General features: G+C 47.7%; 1 long non-coding RNA gene across 12 annotated transcripts; it reads left to right on the top strand.

Moving 5' to 3' along the window:
• The first annotated feature begins 1,182 nt into the window (after window positions 1–1,182).
• LOC123411081 lies at window positions 1,183–6,623 on the top strand. Of its 12 annotated transcripts, none has more exons than XR_006613180.1 (8): window positions 1,183–1,335; window positions 2,278–2,532; window positions 2,799–2,966; window positions 3,774–3,864; window positions 4,051–4,257; window positions 4,834–4,962; window positions 5,058–5,214; window positions 5,289–5,540. It is a non-coding gene; the product is annotated as an uncharacterized LOC123411081 (long non-coding RNA). The 12 variants fall into 12 exon arrangements; XR_006613172.1 differs by adding an exon at window positions 3,545–3,641 and having other exon boundaries at window positions 4,834–5,214; XR_006613169.1 differs by adding an exon at window positions 5,971–6,623 and having other exon boundaries at window positions 1,184–1,335; window positions 4,834–5,214; window positions 5,289–5,849.
• Window positions 6,624–9,585: the final 2,962 nt, after the last annotated feature.

Genomic DNA, 9,585 nt, shown 5'->3' with positions numbered 1-9,585 from the left:
CTTAGCTGCAACCTGACATGACCACCTTTCTTGCCACCCTCTACCCAACCACCTCTGCAGCCACCCGCCACCAATCTCTATTCGAACGTGACCTGCCCTCACCTCCGACCCGACCTTCCGACCCTTCCGCTGCGTTGAACCTGGTGCACCTCTTCCTGGATGCCGCCGACGTGCTCACCCCCTCGGCCATCATGGCTGACGCCATCTCTGGCCCCGAGTATGACGCCCTCGAGGTGCTCGATTGATTGCGCGCCATCGATTCGTGTCCATCTTCGAGCCATGATTGCTAGTTCGTCCATCCTTCCATGGATTTAATTTGCTTTTTCGTCCGCTCCATCGATTTAGTTTCCTTCTAGATGTAATTTTGCAAGCTAGTTGATGAATTCTGCTATCTGAAGCTGTCAACATTAATTAGGAAGAAAAGATTTGTGTTGTGAATCTTGGAATTCTGAATGATGAACTTGTTGAGAGTGTTTTGCTTTGTTATTCTTCGGTCTGAATGAATCTTGTGTTTTGGGTGCTTTATCGATGTGATGATCAAATCATTCATCAATACTGTGCAGAGATCGTGTATCCCACGCTAATGTATTTCATTTTGAACCAAAAAATTGCAAACTGTGTTTGTTCTAGTTGTCAATTCATATAGTTGCCCGCACAGTTAGTAAAATTGTTTCAACCAACAGAGTTCAGTTTGACTACCGATCATGTTTCTTCCTGTAATACAAATTGTCAGCTAGTATATTTGTACTATTAAAAGCACGAAGAGGCAGATCCAACTCATCATCTTAGCCGTCTAATCAAAGAATCAATGCTTAAAAATCTTCGTTAACGAAATCCTTCATTAATGATGAAATCCTTCATTAACACCATGACAAAATCCTCTCGCACGTTCTCTTCGCGGCCTAAACCGCTCAACCCCGCCTCCCCGCACCCTCCAGCTCGGCCCGCCCGCTCAGCCTCGCCCGCTGCCTCCCCATGCTCGCCCCGCCCACCGCCCCTGCTCGCCCCGCCCGCCGCCGCCCCCTGCTCGCCCCGCCCACCGCCGCCCCTGCTCGCCCCGCCCACCGCCGCCCCCGCCCGCCCCCGCCCCTGCCCGCCCCCGCCCCTGCTCGCCCCCGCCCCTGCTCGCCGCCGCCCCTGCTCGCCCCCGCCCCTGCTCGCCCCGCCTGCCCCCGCCCCTGCTCGCCCCGCCCACGGCCGCCCCTGCTCGCCCCGCCCACCACCGCCCCCTGCTCGCCTGCAAGCGAGGAGATAACAAAAAGGAGAAGCCGTTCAACGACATGAGGACGGCGAACATCGGCGAGGCGGACTGCCGCGTCACAGGGAGAAAACTAGGTGAGTCCAGCCGCATCCCATATAGATTTGGTCGCCGATGCGTCGTCGGCACCCACATCGATGAAAGGGGTAATGACGGAGGTAGAGGGCGAGGTTGCCGGAATCAAGAGCAATTTATCAGCGGAACTTAAATTCATGCAGCCAACGACAGATAGAGGGCCAACCAAAAGTTAATTGAGGCAAAAAATTTGCCCAACAAAAACAAGTCCCACATCCCCGCATGCATTTTCCAAGGCGACATGGGGGCAGTTCAGGGTTAGTGGGAAGTGGTAGCGGGGAGTGTTTTTGTCCTATGGTTTTGTGGATCAGTCCTTTGGATTTGAGGTGCAACAACCGATAGTAACGCTAGGAGGAGGAAGTGCATCTGTCGTCGGAAATTATCTCCCTCGGATGCCACAGGGATTTAGGCAATAATGGGACCGTTCACTGTCATTTTCAGGCAAAACAATAGTTCATTTAGTTTTACAGCTCTTAAAGGAGGGTTTTCATACATGCAAAATAGATGACTGTACAAGCAGGCATTGAATACATTTAGGAAAACAATAGTAAGATATGAAATCAAACTGTGTGTACGTAGGGGCATCAATTCTGCCATCTGCCCATGCCGACATCCCTGGAAGAAAAACACAGGGAGCACCTGTTGTTTCCCAGGCAAATATGATATGTTTATAGGCAATACAGTAGGGGTGCCGGGGCAAAATGATATGCATAATCTGCTAGGAAATTAGGGATAGTCTTTTTGTAGGCAATACACTATGGGGTGTGTTTTTCCTCGGCAATGCAATGTCCTTTTCAGGAAATTCAGGCTATAGAGGGTAGCGGAACAGTAGGCAATGTCATTTGTCATTGTGGCTCTTTAAGAAGATTTCTGTAGAAAATCTTATGCTGTGTTCTTGGCTGCAATATGCGGTTACTAACATGTGTTCATGTGTGCAATGACAGCAGCCTCCTAGGGTTCAACCTTGGCGGCAAAATCTCCACAACAATGAGGGGGATTCGAAGAGCATTCTGTCAATATCTGATGTTACTTGTTACATTTTTTCTGAAATTTAAAAGCTTTCAGGTGTGTAATGAATTTCAGTAACAGTTTCACTGCTCTTTTTTTGTTATATGTCACGTTTACAGTCGAATGAAATTTCCGGGCATTTGTCGCTTAAATCGTTGCAAGTGAGCTTCAGACTGAGGTCACGACTTCACGTATGGCTCTAAACCAATAGATGCTTATATTATTATTTTTATGAATAACAAGTGACTGCGGTAATTTATTTTTTGCTGCATAGTGGCATAATAGTGGTTCTTTTGATTCACACCAGTAGAGATAGAAAATTTTCCATACTATTGTTTTTGCATTCCATGACATTTTCATATGAATCTTGTGGATGAATTCTAAAGAGACTGACTAATTGTTACTTATAGGCACTGTTTAGGTACGCATCCCTAATTTATATTTCTACCTGTCGCAGCAGCCCATCCTATTGTCTTTGCCTCCTATCCCTGAATCCTGAAAAGACAGTGGGGTTCGGTCCAAGATTGCCAAGGACGATGAGCGTCTTGGTGGTGCAGCTGCGGACAGCTGCGATCATCGGCAGAAGGCACGAACACTAGGAAATATGCTACAACAAGTGCATCAGGTAGTTCTATCAATTAATAGACTATATTATTATTACGTGACATGCAAGGAAAACAGAATAATAGACTATATTATTATTACCGATATATCTAAACAAAGTTTCTCATGGCTCATATAGATATTTATGAAACCTTGCTTCATTTAGCGTGAACATCCTTGTTGAACGACCACTCACATTACAAGACTTTTGTCCTCATTTTATGTTTAGATAGGAACCAATCTTTTTGCTTGATGATAGACACACGGGATCCAACTTCGTTGTGGGTGATACAAAATTCATTCTCTACTGTATTAGCATGGGGATTTTGTTGTAAAACATATAGAGAGATTGCCCACGGCCATTAAAAGATTCATTTTGTTCACGGTGTTTTATCAATGATGATGTACTGCTTCACTTTGTTCACGGTGTTTTATCAATGATGATGTGCTGCTTCAAATTTTGTTCCGGTACTCTCCAAATTGATATGACCTAAGAATATGTCCTGGATCACTGTTTTATATTCAGAAGTTCATTCTTGTAACCGGTTGGTTTGAATTCTTCTAGCCTTCCATCATTTTTTGTGTAAACCATCAACATAGGGTCACTCTGCACCAAGAAGATGGTTGTGCTAGCTCAGGAGAAGACACCAAGAAAAGCAACCGAGTAGAATTGAGCACCAAGAATTTTACACAATAGGTCTATCATTTAGCATTTATCATTCATTGGCCCTTAAAATGTATCCTCAGATTGTTGAATTTATAGGAATTAAATTCATGATTGCATGAGTGTCTCATGGCTTAATATTGTTCATGCACATGCAATTTTTAGGAGTGAAGTCAGGAGAATAGCTTCTTCTGGGCTTGAGGTTTCAACAGATTGATTTCAACGGAAGGATGCCGGTGCACTGGCTGTATCTATGGTAAGATGTATGGAGTAAAATTAAAAGTTGATACCTTATTTGATCTGCTGAAATTTGCCCCGTCTTAAGAAATTTTGTATCATGCACTAAGATGAGAAATTGTATTCTTCAATTCGAGACACTTAACTGTGAACTGTGAGTTTCTAGCATGGACTACAAACTAATCTCAGCTATGTTTGGATGTAGTGCAAGGAATTCTGCTTCTTGTAGTTGCAGGACCATGAGATGTCGACACTGCACTCTGGACACACCAAGGTGTCAGACAGGTGAGTGATGGTGCCAAGACTCTCGATTTCTTCAGCTTGAAGAAGCTACGACAACTTGACTCAATTATGCATATCGCCGAGCTATCCGACCTGCTGCTAGGAACCTACTCCTCCTCCTATTGGATAGGTGAACCCTCCGACTCTCTCCTTCATGTTCTTCCCTTGTTATTATCCAATTGCTCTTTCAATCAAATTTCATTTCAAAGTATACCGGACCAGGCTTTTCTTCTTTCCATTGCAGTGTTACTTTGCGTTAAGTTGTGAAATCCAAATCCATACATTTACACTTCTTGTTGTTATAATTAACAAGTAATTTCTTATATTATATATTGTTGTGTTGCCAATCTATAGTAGTGGTAGTGCTAGAATAAATATATGTAATATGTAACAGATGCGCCAAGTGATCAAATATGTAGGCCCTAGGAAAGGGCTATGTATCAATGATGTTTTCAAGTAGTTAGTGATAGTTGTGACATGATAAAAAGTTAATTAGTTTTCCCTGTTCTGTTTTTAGCTATAGGAATGGTACAATAATTACTCCCTTCGTTTCTAAATATAAGACTTTTTTTAGAGATTTCAATAGGGATTACATAGGGATGTATAAGGATGCATATAGACATATTTTAGAGTGTATGTCTGTAAAGCATGTCCAACAAATAATAATTGAAAGTTGATTAGTGATTTTTGTTCTTTTTAATTATAGTCCCAGAGACAAACATCTGTATAATACAGGCTGCAGCCTTGAAGGCTAGAGCTGAAGACTCAACTAGCTTGATCTCTACAACTAACATGATGATATGTATATTTTTGCTAAAAGATTCGGTGTCTGAAGGTACTCCACCCTGCTCCATCTCAGTTTTGGTCAAATCTGAATATTCTTGCTGTATCAAGCTGCTGTTTCAGAATTGTACTGATCCTAAGTTACAGCAGTGTTGGATTATGCTGAAGATTGTATAGATCCTAAGTTACAGCAGTGTTGCATCTTTAAACTCATAACATTGTGCTGAAGATTGTACTGATCCTAAGTTACAACAGTGCTAAAGATCGAAACGCAATCCTGATCAAAGTGATAAGCTCCAATCAGGTTGTCCTGGTAACACGTTATTTCAGATCAAATTATCTGTTGAACTGCTTGCTAATTGGTAATTCCGAATTCAGGTAGTCCTGGTGCTCTCATATGAGTCATGGGCATGCTTGATGCAGAATTGGCCAGTGTAAACTTCACTATGCATTCTTGGGTGGTAAATAAATAGAGTATTCTCAAATTATTCAATCAAAACATTACATGATGTTTTTGTGCTCTTGTTGTGTAACTGTACCGAAGTGCTATGGACACAATTTCTTTAGTGGATTCCCTGTAATAACATAAGGCTGTTATATTGGAGAACATCGCAATCTTTCCACCACAAATTTGAAATGATTCTGGATGCACTTTCTTCTTTCTAATCGTTGTTCCTGTAGGAAACTGAATTGTTTCTGAAGGTGCATGAGAGGAACAGAAACACATGACTGGCCACATTGCATAGCAATGTGCAAAGCATGGAAATTCTCACATTCTTTCTAGATAATTGCCTAAAGATTACCTTTTAGTCTTTAATGCTACTGGAGTTGCCAACAATGATGATAAGAATTTACTTGGAGTACATTGAACTCACACTGATCAAAATGTGATGTTGTTGCTGTGTTGATCACTGAACCTGAATTCAGTTACCACTGTTGGTAAGTGAACCTGAATTCTTCTGGTCTCCAGAATTACCGTCGATCTGCAGCTCTTGATCTGCTGTTGCCCTTGCCATGCTGATCTGCAGTTCATCTTTTTGTTTTTTGTGCCAATTAATAGACGAGGCAATGACAGCCGCCACTGCTGCCAATCAACAGAGGAGGTGAGGACAGCCTGGGGCGGCGCTGGGTGAGGTGAGATGGTGGGGCGTCATAGATTGGCAGCGACCCGCTTGGTCCTATGGCGAGCCGGCGGTGAGCCATAGGAGCGGAGGGTGCTTGTTGTTGCCGAGGTACTTGAGGTACTTGGGGTTGACGTGGGGAAAAAGAACTATTGGGGGGTCATCGGAATTGACGACGAAGCGGACCGACAGGTCCCACCACTCCACCGCTGCCAACTACACCGTCGGGATCGCCGGGGTCGGAGAAGGGGAGGAGGACGAAGCAGAGGGGGCGGGGCGTGATTAACATGGGCGGTGCAGATTGAAGCGGCGACGCGGGTGGGTGCGCAGAGCGCTGGGCCCTGCGGCGGCTGCCGGCGATGGCTGGAGCTCGTTCCTGCCGCGGGCGAAGAGGCAAGGGTGATTTGCAGGGACTATAATATCACAAGGTTTTTTTTGCAAAAACGAAAATAAACTAACCCGTGGACAACTTTTTTCGGACGGAGGGAGTATCTCTTACATGTTCACTTGGACAAAGCTTAAGTTTATAGTCATATAAAGTTCATAAATACGTTCTAAAATATTCATGAAATATTTAATTCCATTTTTGTTATACACTAGGTCAAAATAGAATTGTCCTCGATGTGTGACACATACTGTATGATTGTTATTTTTTCTTGGTCGTCTCGAACTTCACATGCCATCCTCAAATAGGCAAATCGTGGGACAACAAACATAACTGCTTATTAACTGTCATAAAGTCGAAGGTGTCTTTTTCGTTGCTCCTGGTGGCTAACTATTTGGCATAGGTCCATGCAGATTTCGTGCAAGTCCTTGCGGTGTGTGCCTCTTCGAATGGGTTTGCGATGAAGTCAAAGTCGCTGAATTGCGGAGGAGTGATGTCGATGACACTTGTAGTCCGTCTCGACGGCGCTCCTCTTCTGACGGCGTATATATCTGGTGTGGATATTCACGTTGGCTGGTGGTGCCCCTTTGTGGGCTGTATCGTTTTTTTTTCTGGTTTTCCGTAACTAACCAGCCAAACATCTTCTTTATTATTAAGAATTTGAGATGAGACAAAGTTTTTGTCTCTATTTAAAAAATATTATTTTGTAATTGTTAAACAATTTTCTATTATCTGATTTTTTTTCTTCATTTTATTGATATATTTTATTTATAGAACAAATGATAAAAAAAACATATACGTGTATTGCACGTGCAAGCTTACTAGTATATATATATATATACAAGAATTATAGCGGCTAAGCAAGGACTCCCGTCGTGCGTTTGTGAGCAGGAGTTACCGCATGTTGACACGCGTACTTGATTTCTTTTTTTTTACTCTCCTGGACGTGATATCGATGGATTGCTTCCTGCTGACGCGTGTTTCCTATTTCCACCTCTCCTTCTCTATGCATTCTTTTCTTTTTACTGGACTGGCTGCTCATGGGTCACTGTCTACCGGTTCACCGCTTTGATTGGGCTAGCGGTATGGAGCACTCACCCTCCTCCCCTCTCCCCTCCGCTGCCCCCACGGCGGCCGGAGCCCAGATCCCTCCGCCCAGCCCCTCCCACCAGTCCCCCGTCAGCCCTGCCTCGCTGCTACAGCTGCTGGCCTCCCCCCGGGCTGCCTCTCCTCTGCCTCGCCTTGCCTGGGCGCAGATGCCACTGCAGAAGAGATGTGTTCGCCGATTGGATCTGGAGGTACGATTCAATGCCGGATCCCGCCGGCCGCAGGTGTATCTTACCATTCCAAGCCCACGGCAGCGCTGCCCTCTCCCGCGAGCTGCGCCCCACCACCTCCCCGGCCCAGACTGCGCTCGCTGGTCGTGGCGCCCGAGGGCTGGACGGCGCAGTCCTCGTCCAGCGCGCCTCCGCGCCAAAGGCTCCAATCCATTATTGTGGCGCCAGGAGAGACTTCAACACGAGCTGCAACCTCTCTGCCGGCTGCCAAGAGCCTTAATGCTGCCATAGCACCAGTCGATTCCGAGCAGGATTGGAATCTGGTTCGCTCCAGGAAAGAGATGAGGAAGATGAAGGCTACCTCTTCGGGAGAGCTGCGTATGCATCCACGTGCTCCTCCTTCTGATCCTGCGGCTCTGCAGCAACACCTAGCCTTCAAGGCCCGTTTCAATGGCCGTTGTATCCGTTGCCTCTCAAAGCGCCACCGCTTGGCATCCTGCCGAGACCCAGTTCGCTGTATCCGCTGCAAAGGGACCGACCACCTTGCCCGCTCCTGCTCTGCCTCGCTCCCTCCTCTGAAACCGCCAACTGCCAGCAAGCATCTCATCCAGCCTCCGCCGCTGCAAGGAAACCACCTCGCCTGGCCGGAGCTGTGTGCGCACCCAGGACTGATGGAGTTCACCCCTGGGCTTGCTTCCCGCCGCCCGGAGCGCTCCTCCTGTGTCGTCGTGAGCACCCCGGAGATGGAGGCCGACGCCTATCATTTGCGTCGCTCGGCATTGACGGCCACTGCAGCTGACGAAAGGGTCGACTTCGCCACATCCCTCGTCGCCAAAGCGCTGGAGCAAGCACTTGACATCCCTTGGGAATCCATCCAAGTGGCTTCAGCGCACCCGGAGGACTACCTCATCCGCTTCGCTGAGCCGTACCAGCGTGACCTTGCCCTCGAGCGGGGCAATGTCCGCGTTGGTGCTGTCCGTTTGCAACTCGAGCAGTGGGATCCGACACCGGCAGGCACCATTCGCAACCTGCGCTTCTACTGCCGACTTGCCATCTCTGGGATCAAATTCCATGCTTGGAGGCTTGATGTGGTCAAGAAGCTGCTGGGAGACTCCTGCATCGTTGATCGGATGGAAAGGCAGACCGAGCGCCTTCAGAACGTGGCTGCCTTCTTCGTCTGGGTGTGGACGGAGAACCCATACTCCATCCCCAGAGCGGTTGATCTCACAATCGTCGATCGTGCCAGAGACGGCCGCAACAGGCATCAGCTTCCTGACGGCGTGCCGGCAGAAGAAGGGCATCAAGGCCCGATGACTGGGGTGCTCATCCACCTGGTCTTGGCCAAGGACTACTCCCCGCGCGCCTCCGACTCCGCCGCTGCAGAAGAATACCCACGCATCTACACCTACAATGTGCAGATCGGCACCATGGATGGGCGTGTAGTGCCGCCCCGTCGCCCGTCGGGTGCTGGTTCCTTGAGGCTTCCTCGACGTCGTGATGACGACGCTGATGACGAGGGGCAGGACCGCCAGCGTCGTCGTCGTGCTGGGAAGCGCCGCTCGCTTTGGCAATCGGTTGTTGGGCAGGCTCAGTGTCGTGACACCGCCCGCTTCGATCCGATGCCGCGTCGGGATGGGCGCAACATAGAGCGCTGGGGTCGCTCCGATGCTAGCCGCACGGCGCCGAGCCGCCTCGCCAACCAGGAGAGAAGGTGGTACACTTCCACCATCCCACCACCGGCCCCACGTCGGGCGCCCTCTACGACCTCGTCCACGACAATTCCTGCTGGCTCGGTGCACCACCCTTCTTCCAGCCGATCGGTGCAGGGCACTGCGGCTGCTCCTTCCGCCCCCGCCGAAGATGAAAACCACTGGAGCGGCAGATCATCAAAT

Source organism: Hordeum vulgare, chromosome 7H (assembly GCF_904849725.1).
Source record: "Hordeum vulgare subsp. vulgare chromosome 7H, MorexV3_pseudomolecules_assembly, whole genome shotgun sequence".
NCBI lineage: Eukaryota > Viridiplantae > Streptophyta > Magnoliopsida > Poales > Poaceae > Hordeum > Hordeum vulgare.
Note: the sequence above shows the minus strand (reverse complement) of the source record. Positions and strands in the feature narration are given on the sequence as shown.